Raw genomic sequence first — 10,519 nt, 5'->3', positions numbered from 1 at the left:
GAGTGCTTCCCTGGTGACTCAGATGGTAAAAAATCCACCTGCAATGTGGGAGACCTAGGTTCAATCCCTGGGTCGGGAAAATCCCTTGGAGGAGGGCATGGCAACCCGCTCCAGTATTCTTGCCTGAAGAATCCCCAAGGACAGAGGAGCCTGGCAGGCTATAGTCCATGGGGTCACAGAGTCGTACATGATTGAGCAATTAAGCACAGCACAGCACAGGGCAAAAGGAAAGGATAAAACCATTAAAACTGCTGATAGGTTTGCCTATATAAAACAACACAAAATTCATGTACAAATATCCTTCAATTAAAAAAAAAATGGAAAAAAAAACTCATGCACATCAAAAAACTTCAACATTCACAATCCCTGGAATTCAGATGCACATATATTTAGGCTATAATAGATGTACACCATCACCTTGCTCTAGAACAGTTCTCAAATTTTTTGGTCTTGGGATCCCTTTACATTCAAAAACTATTGCGGTTCCTAACACGCTTTTCTTGTGTGGGTTATTTTTATTCATATTAACTGCCTTAGAAATTACAGCTTATATATTTAGGTAACTCCTAAATATATAGAATGCTCTTAGAATTACTAAGATAGAAGATATTCATCTCAGGAAGAAAATGTACAAAGGATATGAAGAGGCAACCTATAAAAGAAAAACATAAATTATAAAAATCATGAAAAAAGTTTCAACATTATTAGAAATTACAGAATGCAAATTCAAATCATAAAGAGAGCCAACTTATTGCTTAACAAATTAGTAAATGTGAAAAAAAGATATAAAATCGATAACCAACAAGGACCTACTGTACAGCACAAGGAACTCTCCTCAATCTTTTGTAATAATCTCAATGGGAAAATAATTCAAAAAAGAAAAGATAAATGCATATGCATAACTGAATTACTCTGTTGTACACCTGAAACTAACACAACATTGTTAATCAACTATATTCCAATATAAAATAAAATTTAAAGAAAGGTATTCCCAGTGTTGGTGGAAGTGCAAAGAAAAGGACACAGCTGTAAGAGTATACTTTGGAGAAATTTTTCCACAGAGCAGTATTTCTACAAGAGTGGTCAGGGACCCATAGGGCTCCTTGAGACTTTTTAGGGGTCTGAGAGGTCAAAGCTATTAAAAAAAATGTTTTTTTTAAACAATTTCTCAGCTCTGCCGGGCAGTCTTTTAAAACTATTTTTTTGATAACACTGAGATGTCATTTGCCATTTTGTTCTCTCTCATTAGTGTGGAGAGCAGTTTTTCAGAGGCTAGTTGATGTTCAGTATCTCAGCAGACTGATGCAGAAGAAGATATGACACCTCAGAATATTCTATTAAGCTAGATATTAAAAGGCTCTGCACAAGTGTCAAACTGCCACTTTTCTCACTAAACATTTTTTGTTGTGGAAAATACTGTTTTTAATAAAATTATATATAACCTACGTTAACACTTAATGGGTTCATTATATTTATTTTGAAATGAATATAAAAACATTTAATTTTTTTTAATGCTATAATTTCAAGATCCCCCGAGAAGGGCATGGCAATCCACTCCAGTATTCTTGCCTGGAGAATCACATGGACAGAGTAGCCTGGCGGGCTATAGTCCATAGGGTCGCAGAGAATTGGACATGGCTGAAGCGACTTAGCACAGCACAGCACATAATTTCTCAGATGGTTAATATGAATAAAAATAATCCACACAAACAAAAGCCTGTTAGGAACCACACTGGGTTTTGAATGTAAATGGATCCCAAGACCAAAAAGTTTGAGAACTGTTGTTCTAGAGCAAGGTGATGGTGTGCATCTAAAGCCTCGAATATAAAGCTACCCTTTAATCCAGACTTTCCTGTTTTGATAATTTTTCATAAGAAAATAGAGATGAATCTCAAGATATTTTTCTAAGTATATTCACCATTGTATTGTTTAAGACAGTAAAATGTAGAAACAATTTAAATTCTGTAAATAGGAGATTAGTTAAATAAATTACATCAATGTGATGAAGCACATATGGCTAATAAAAATACTACTATAAAATAATATTTATTGATTTATTGCAGTGAAAATGTTCATAGTTGATTGTTAAAAAATAGGATATAATTAAAAAAATCTTTTTCAACCATTAGTGCTGAGACAATTGGATATCCACATACAAAAGAAGGAATTTGGATCTGTACTCAGACCATATACAAGAATTAGCTCAAAGTGAGTGGATCAAAGGCTTAAATCTAAGGTCATGAAGATTTATACTAATGTTTTCTTTTAAGAGTTTTATAGTGTAAGAGGTAGAACTATAAAACTCTCAGAAGAAAACATTAGTATAAATCTCCCATCCAAGTACTAACCAGGCCCAACCCTGCTTAGTTAGTATAAATCTTTATGACTGTATATTAAGCAATGGTTTCTTAGCTATGACATCCAAAGGCACAACAAAGAAAAAAATAAACTGGATTTCATCTAAATTTAAAACTTTTTGGGAATTCCTTAGTGGCCCAGTGGCTAGGACTTGGATCTTTCACTGCCGGGGCCTGGGTCCAATCCCTGGTCAGGGAACTAAGATCCTGCAAGCTGTGCATGGTGTGGCCAAAAAAAAAAAAAAAATTAAACAAAATTAAAAACTTTTACACTTCAAAGTATACTATCAAGAAAGTTAAGAGACAACCCACAGAATGGGAGAAAATATTTGCAGTCATCTCTCAGATAAGATTCTATTATATAGAATATATAAAGAACTCTTACAACTCAACAGCAAGATAACCTAATTTTTTAGATGGGCAAAGTATTTGAATAAACATTTCTCCAAGGAAGATATTCAAATGACTGATAAGCACAAGAAAAAATGCTCAACTAAGGAAATGCAAATCATTAGGGAAATGCCAACCAAAACCACAATGAGGTACTATTTCACACCCACTAGGATGACTCAAAAAAAAAAAAAAAAAACCAAAAAAACAGAAAAACTATCAGGCATTAGCAAGATGGTAGAAAAATTGGAACACTTATTCACTGCGGGTGGGAATGTAAAATGGTACAGCCACCATGTTAAACTATTTGGCAGTTCCTCAAAAAGTTAAACAGATTTACCACATGACCCAGCAATTCTACTCCTAGGTATATACTCAAGAGAAATGAAAACATATGTCCACACAAAAACTTAGAAAGCAATGTTTCGTACAGCATTATTTATAATAACCAAAGAGAGGAAACAGCTTAAATGTCTATTGACTGATAAATGGATAAACAACCTGTGCTACAGCCATACAATGGAATATACTCAGCCATACAAGGGAACAAAGTACTGATACGTGCTATGGAGGAAGCATGGAGGAAGCCTTGAAAACATTATGCTAAGTGAAAGAAACTAGACACAAAAGGTCACATATTAGATAACTCTATCTATATGAAATATCCAGACTAAGCTAATCCATAGAATCAGGAAGTAGATTATTGGAAGTAGAGTCAGGAAGAAGTTCTAGTTGCCAGGCACTAGGGTAGATGGGGTGTGTGAGGAATGATGAGTGACTGGTATGGTTTTCTTTTCAAGGTGGTGAAACGTTTGGCATAAGATAGTGGTGATGATTATACAATGCTGTGAACATACTAAAACCTACAAAATTGTATACTTTAAAATGGTGAATTTTATGGTATATGAAGGATATCTCAATTTAATAAAAAGGAAAATAGCATACAAATTAGTGTGTAGAGTATGATCCATTTTTAAAAGGCTAATATATATATTACTTTAAAAGAGTAGTATATAAAAGACTAGAGAATGTTAACCTCTAGTCACAATAATGTAGTAATATGGGTTTTCATATGTATTATATATTTATGTATGTTCTATAAAATATGTATTGCTGAGTTAATTGAAAAATTGGGCAATAAGTTATTAAAGACAAAATAAAATACATGGGATTTTGTTTAAAATATCTTGAATATTAATTTGATACTAATTTCTCATTTAAATGCTTTATTCTCTGCAATCACCCTCTGTGTTTTTTTCAGTCTAGCTTTATTGAGGCTTTTGATGACTAAGTCAAAGATCTCTCTTGGTAAATGTCACATTGCACTTGAAAATATGTGGGTTATTTTCAAATATCTTTTGATATTGATACCTAACATAATTCCACAGTGATAAGATAACAGATTCTGTATGATTTCAACACCTTTATACCGTGAAATTTTTGTACCTTGTTTTATGTCCCTGGATATGTTCCAGTGTCTCCTAGTTTACAGTCTATGGCAACTTGAATAGAATTTGTATCCTACCATTGTGTGAAATTTTATAAATCTTAATTATGTTGAATTGGTTCACAGAGCTTTTCAGGTCTACTATATCCTTCTACTTCTCTGTGTATTCATTCTATTAAGTTTTGAGAGTTTGATATTAAAACTCCAACTAAAAATTTTAATTTATCTACTTAAAAATAATTGTAATATATAGTGGAACTATATGGAAACTTGTTCTGTATTTTCCAAGCCTCCTGTAAATCTGTTATCATATCTTCATAATTAAAAAAATTTTTTAAAAGACAAAATAAAACAATATGCAGACTCTCTGACCATTTAGACTCTCCTGGGGCAAAATCTGTTATCATACTTTCATAATTAAAAAAAAATGACAAAATAAAACAATGTGCAGACTCTCTGACCATTTAGACTCTCTTGGGGCAATTTTTCTGGCCTAGTGGGACAACCCAAAATGGTGGTTAGGGGCTTCCCTGGTGGCTTAGAGGTAAAGAATCCACCTGCCAATGCAGGAGACACGTGTTTGATCTCTGATCCGGGAAGATCCCACATGCCAAGGGGAACTAAATCCGTGTGCCACAACTATTTTGCCTGTGCTCTAGAGCCTGGAAGCCCAACTACCGAAGCCCTAACGCCCTAAAGCCCATGCTCTGCAACAAGAGAAGCCACCACAACGAGAAACTCGAGAAACTCGTACATCACAACTAGAGAAAGCCGGAGCAGCAATCAACACCCAGTGTGGCCAGAAATAAGTAAATAAACATTAAAAAACCCCCAAAACAAACAAAACCAAAATGGTGGTTAGAAAGCAGCTTGAGAGCCACATTGTGCTCAAATACTGGCTCTGCCTCCCATTGGCTCTGTAGCCTTGGACAAGTCATCTCATTGCTGTGTGCCTCAGTTTCCTCACCTGTAAAGTGGCATCAGAATATGTACCTCACAGGGCCTTGTGGATTCAAGGAGTTAATTCATTTAAAGTGCTTGGAGCAGTGCTTTGCACACACCAAGCTTTTGATAAATGTTAGCCAGTCCTGGAGATGTTGCTGGCATGGCTCAGGTTGTAGGCTGGAGAATGACCATATCTGACCTCACTGACGTCCTGTCAGGAGCCAGTGGGAGAAGGTTCTCTTAAGGACCCATTGAACAAGCCCTGGAAATGCTTTCTGAAATAGAGGTAAACTAACAAATGACGGCATGGCTTTTCATCTCCATGAAGGCAGGTTTAAGGAAGTGTGTCTATCTCCTTGCGGCGGCTGCATAGCTCAGGGAATAAGTGATTTGGGGTCTTCCACCACCTGAGTGACTAACTGGGGAATGTGTTTGCTTTCACTGAAGAAGAGCTGCCTCAGTTCCCCACCAAGATGTACTCAGCTTCGGGGCAGATGTCTGGAGTCTTAAGAGGCTGCTGGGAGGAGCAGGGGGCAGCTAGAGTTATCTTCTCCTTACTTTAGTGTCCAGGGGACACTCAGGGGAGCCATAGCCACTTCATAGAGCCTTCACTGCTAGGGCCTGAGAGCGGGGGAAGGAAAGCGTGGGGGCCTGGGTCTGCTGGTGGGACGGCTTACCCTGCCTGCCTGTGTGTAACCTTCCCTGGCACGGACCCCTGTGCCTTCCCCTCTACTGCCCTCTCTGCTTCCCCATAAAGTCTAAAGGTGCCAGCACCTTCAGATGTTCAGAGCAAATGTCTCTGGTAGTTTCTTCCTTTCTGCTTTTTCCTCCATCAAGACTTGGTTGAATAGTTATCTAAAATGCCAAGCTGGGCTTGTTGCTGCCAGGTTTTTGTTAACTTCCCTTTTTCTTAAGAGTGTTTACAGAAGGCATGTGTGTCAAAGTCAGTCCTGTGGCAGGAAGGGCAGCAGAGGTAGGTACCCATGAAGGCAGTATCATTTCCCCAGGCAACCATGGGTATTATCTTATCCAGTTATCTCAGGTGAAGGATTGAAACCCAGAAAGGTGAGCAATTTGTCCAAAATCACCTAGAGCCAGGACTAGAACTCAGGTCTCTTGCTCATCACTATAAATTTCCTTGCAGAATTTTCATGCTAAAAGAGCAGGAGCCCCAGAACCCAGGAAAGTAATGAAGAGGACATCCAGGGACAGATTATGAAGAAACAAATGCTTTTCCAAATGCAAGGATGTCCAAACAGAATGACTTTGGAGAACTGTTAAGAAGTTGGCAGGCTTTGCACTGGTGGAAACAGATCCCAAAGGGTCTGGAAACTCCACTGAGTTTGGATTATCTTTTGAAGACCATGGGTGGAGGTGGGACTTGATGGCCTTTAAGCATGGGAGTGATGTGGTCAGATTGGAATCTTCAGGTGACCAGGCCAGGTAAGGTGGCCAGAGGACTCAGCAGTGGGCAGCTTCTCTGACGGTGACTGCCTATTTATATGTTTGGCTGGGTGCTGTCTTTTTGGCAGGAGGTGACAGCCCAGAAATGCTGGACCATATGTGGTTCACTACTTAGGGTAGCTGGGGGGTGGGGTGAGGGTGAGGGTGGTGGTGGTAAGGTGGATTCAGCTCACAAACCTCAAGCTCTTGGCAAACAAGTGACAGAGAATATGTAACTGCTCTAGGGGGTGAACCCTAAAATGGTGATGCATTGCCCAGTGGTTCTGCTGGCAGGGATGGGGTACATGGCGGTGATATACGTGTGCGGAGTGGGGCAATGGAGGGCACAAGGCTTGGGGGAAGACTGGCCTTCTAAATACAGGGGACAACTTCGGGGGTATGACACAACAGGTGCTTGTCAAGCTGTTTAGCCTCCTCCAGACTGTGGCAGTGGCTGGGGCCTAACAGCTGGTGGTAGGAATGATGGGGCTGTGAGAAGAAACACAGCAACTGCAGAGGGTGTGCATCCATTTTCAGTCCTCAGTCCAGAAGAGGACGGGGTGGGCTGAAGCTGCCCCAAAGAGAAAGGCGAGGACTCTTGAAGTGCAAGGGCCTGTAGAGGGGGGGACAAAGTGGATTCAACTGTAATAGTCAAACTTGCAGGACATCTGACAGTCACTGCCCCAGTGCTCTATTTAGTCTTCTCAAACCTGCAGCTTTCATTTTCAGCTTTCTGCTGCCTCCTTTTTACTTTGCCTTTACTGAGGTTTCTTTCAAAAACAACAAAAAAAGAGAAGACTTTCTCCCAGTTTTCCCCCATCAAGTTATTGTCCTATTTCTTTTCCTCCTTTGTACCAAGCATTTGAGCCATCTACACTCTTGTCTTCACTGCCTTGGCCCCCAGGCCCTCCTCTCCTGCAGCAATCTGGCTTCTCTGCATCTCTCTTCTGAAATTCTGTTTCCTAAGGATGAGTTGGTGATGAACAGGGAGGCCTGGCGTGCTGCGATTCATGGGGTCGCAAAGAGTCAGACACGACTGAGCGACTGAACTGAAAAACTGAAGGATACTCATGACATCGAAATTATCTTCTCCAATGTCCCCTTTAATCTCCAAAATGACTGGAGGAAAGGGGATTAAAAAAATTATTAGAAATTAGACTTCAGTTTATCTTATTAACAATTATGTTTATCTTTTCCAAGCATATTTCAAATTATTCATGTATATAGTTTATAAATAAGCATAATGACTACAGACACAAGTAATTTATTGATAAATGAGCATATGGGAGTTGGTGATGGACAGGGAGGCCTGGCGTGCTGCGATTCATGGGGTTGCAAAGAGTCGGACACGACTGAGCGACTGATCTGATCTGAATGACTTTTTATAAAAGGGGTACACTTTACGAAAATATTTGGAGATGACTGGTTTTCAAGATAAAGCTCAAACCCTTGTTTTCGCACTGAAAGCTGTTTATAATTTAGTCTCAAATGATTCCGCGGCTTCCTCTACCTCCCTTTCCCTCCCTTACCAAGTACTATGCTTTAACTACAATGGGCTATTACATACCTCCCAAGTGTACCAAAACTTAAGAGTTTTAGTTCAAAGTATTTTTGCACCTAGTAGATGTCCAATAAACCTTAAACCTTGCAATTACTGCCTTATTGTCACTCCACTGGCCTTGAAACTGTCCTCCTTGACCATTTTCAAGGGTGCTATTCTGGTTTCTCTCCTGCTGCCTTTATTGCTTCTTCTTTGGCTGTGTCCTTCATATTCATCCCAAAAATACTTACTGAGCCCTTGTTGCATGTCAGGTATGGTGACAGGCACTAGGAATATAGCGGTGAACAATCAGACTAGATCCCTTTACCTCCAGGTTATACCCCAAAGCTCAGTCTTTAGCCCTTTCCTCTCCTTGTCTCCCTGTAGCTGATTCCCTTTCAGTTTGTCTTCTATTTCAAGCTACTTGTTGAGTATTTCTGCTTGCAAATACTCCAATCACCAGGTCTGACCTCTCATTCCATACATCTTTTTTTCTCACCTCCTCAAGCAGTTTCAATCTCTCTTGCATTGGCGGCCCCTTCTATATGAATTTCTATTGGTAACTACTTCCCCACCAATATTAGAGCCTGCTTACCTGGGGCATTTTTCTAACTGCAGTTTTTGCCTTTATTCTAAGCTGCCCGTCTTTCTATTCTATCCATTCTTGCTACCTAAATCATTACTCTACAAATTAGTGTCAGCTTTGCCTTTGAAGCAGTGGGAAGGAAAACGGTTTGAGGAAAATGAGGTGTACTTTTTACAGGGCATTGGAACCATTCCCCCAGCAAGTTTCAGGGACATCTCACAAACCATTTAGCTTGGTGTCTCAAGGTCCAACCTAATTATCCCCTCCTATTCTACAGACAAGAGCTCATTATTTCTAGAAGACACTGAACCTATTTCTGGGTCTTCGCTAGGGTCTCCCTAATTTATCCTGGCCCAAGACAACTACCTTCTCTCAGCTTATCATTTAGTAAACATTGCTTTCTTTCAATATTTCTCTGCCCAAAGAAACTGTGGGCAGAAATGGGCCTTTGGCTTTTCACAATCTATACTGAAGTTTACTGTCTTGTAAGCACTGTTCTGTTTAACACATGCTTGCCCCACCCTCCCCCCACCCCCAAACCCAGGAGATGATGATTTCAACAGCTCCATCTTATACAGAGCTTAAGTAATTCGCCCATGGCCACAGTGGCAGAATGCAAATTTAAATTCAGGTTCGACTCCAGGATTTGTGCTCCTTGTGACCACCTGCCTGACTTCACAGTAGATATGAAATACATAATAGACCCCAATCTTACCTCCAGGGACCCTGGGAACCAGGTCTGTACCTCCAAAAAAAGATGCCCTGCAGAGAAGAAACCTCAACAGGTATTTATGGTGGCTAACACTCCCCTCCCACAGGGATTTCTCTGTGATCTCCCACATTGCCTGGTTTGAACTACACACTTTGGCACCTAATTTTTTTCCTAATCTGCTGTTTCTTATATGTGTTTTTGCCTAATAGTAGAAAAATTTCCTCCTCTCATCAGGTTCAGCCTAGATCTACTGGCTGACAGGAGGCTGCTAGGCCTTTACAGCAAAATCTTCCTTCCCCACTGGTGAAGAGAATTAGCAGCACTAATTCCGAACCTTTGAGTCTTGTTAAAAATTCGGTCTTCTGATGAGATTTGGGGTGGGACCCGGGAATCTGCATTTTTAACATTGAGGTCATTCTTCGGCGGTTGTCGACAGATCAGCCTACATTCCTGCCAGTGTGGACTGCCCCATTTAGGCAGAATTATTTCCTGGTACAATGATTTCGCTAAACATTGCACACAGTTGAAGAATTATAAGCTGGGCCTCCTTTGTTTCTGGATACACCACTTGGCAGGTGTAGGAACATCCTCTGACAGGCTGCTTGCCACAGGTGCTATGCTCGACACGTGCGCCCCGCTGGTACCATCCCCCTTCAATCCTGCTGCCCAAACACCACCCTCTATGCCTACCACCACCCTGCAGCACCTACCCTCTCCCAAGCCCTTAGGCCCACCCTAGCCCCCTTCCCTTCCCCCCTCCTCAGCCCCTCCCTTCCCCCCCAGCCCAGCCCTTCCCTCCCCCACCTTTTCTCTGGGCCCCCCAGGCTCCTCCCACCTCAGAACATTTTTTTGTTCCTGGCTAAGAGTTTTGCACATGGGATTGGGGGTGGGGCTGGGGCCGGCTGGACTAGAGGACACACTACCATTCATCAGAGGTCCTACAGAATGGGCATACTCTTCCAATCCGAGAAAACCCTCATGTTTTTTCTACCAGAGAAACGGGCAGAGGCCTCTCTCTGGAACCTAGCTGGAGGGATGTCACTCTCCAAGAGAGCCTTCCATCTCTGCAAACACCCCAAAGCAGGCCCAGCCTGCCGGG

At 40.9% G+C, this 10,519-nt stretch overlaps 1 long non-coding RNA gene across 1 annotated transcript; it reads right to left on the bottom strand.

The window, feature by feature from the left end:
* Positions 1 to 6,735: 6,735 nt before the first annotated feature.
* LOC123328562 lies at positions 6,736 to 10,202 on the bottom strand. Its single transcript, XR_006543473.2, has 2 exons — positions 9,424 to 10,202; positions 6,736 to 7,195 (listed from the first exon to the last, which is right to left on the bottom strand). It is a non-coding gene; the product is annotated as an uncharacterized LOC123328562 (long non-coding RNA).
* Positions 10,203 to 10,519: the final 317 nt, after the last annotated feature.

This window comes from Bubalus bubalis, chromosome 12 (genome assembly GCF_019923935.1).
Source record: "Bubalus bubalis isolate 160015118507 breed Murrah chromosome 12, NDDB_SH_1, whole genome shotgun sequence".
NCBI lineage: Eukaryota > Metazoa > Chordata > Mammalia > Artiodactyla > Bovidae > Bubalus > Bubalus bubalis.
Note: the sequence above shows the minus strand (reverse complement) of the source record. Positions and strands in the feature narration are given on the sequence as shown.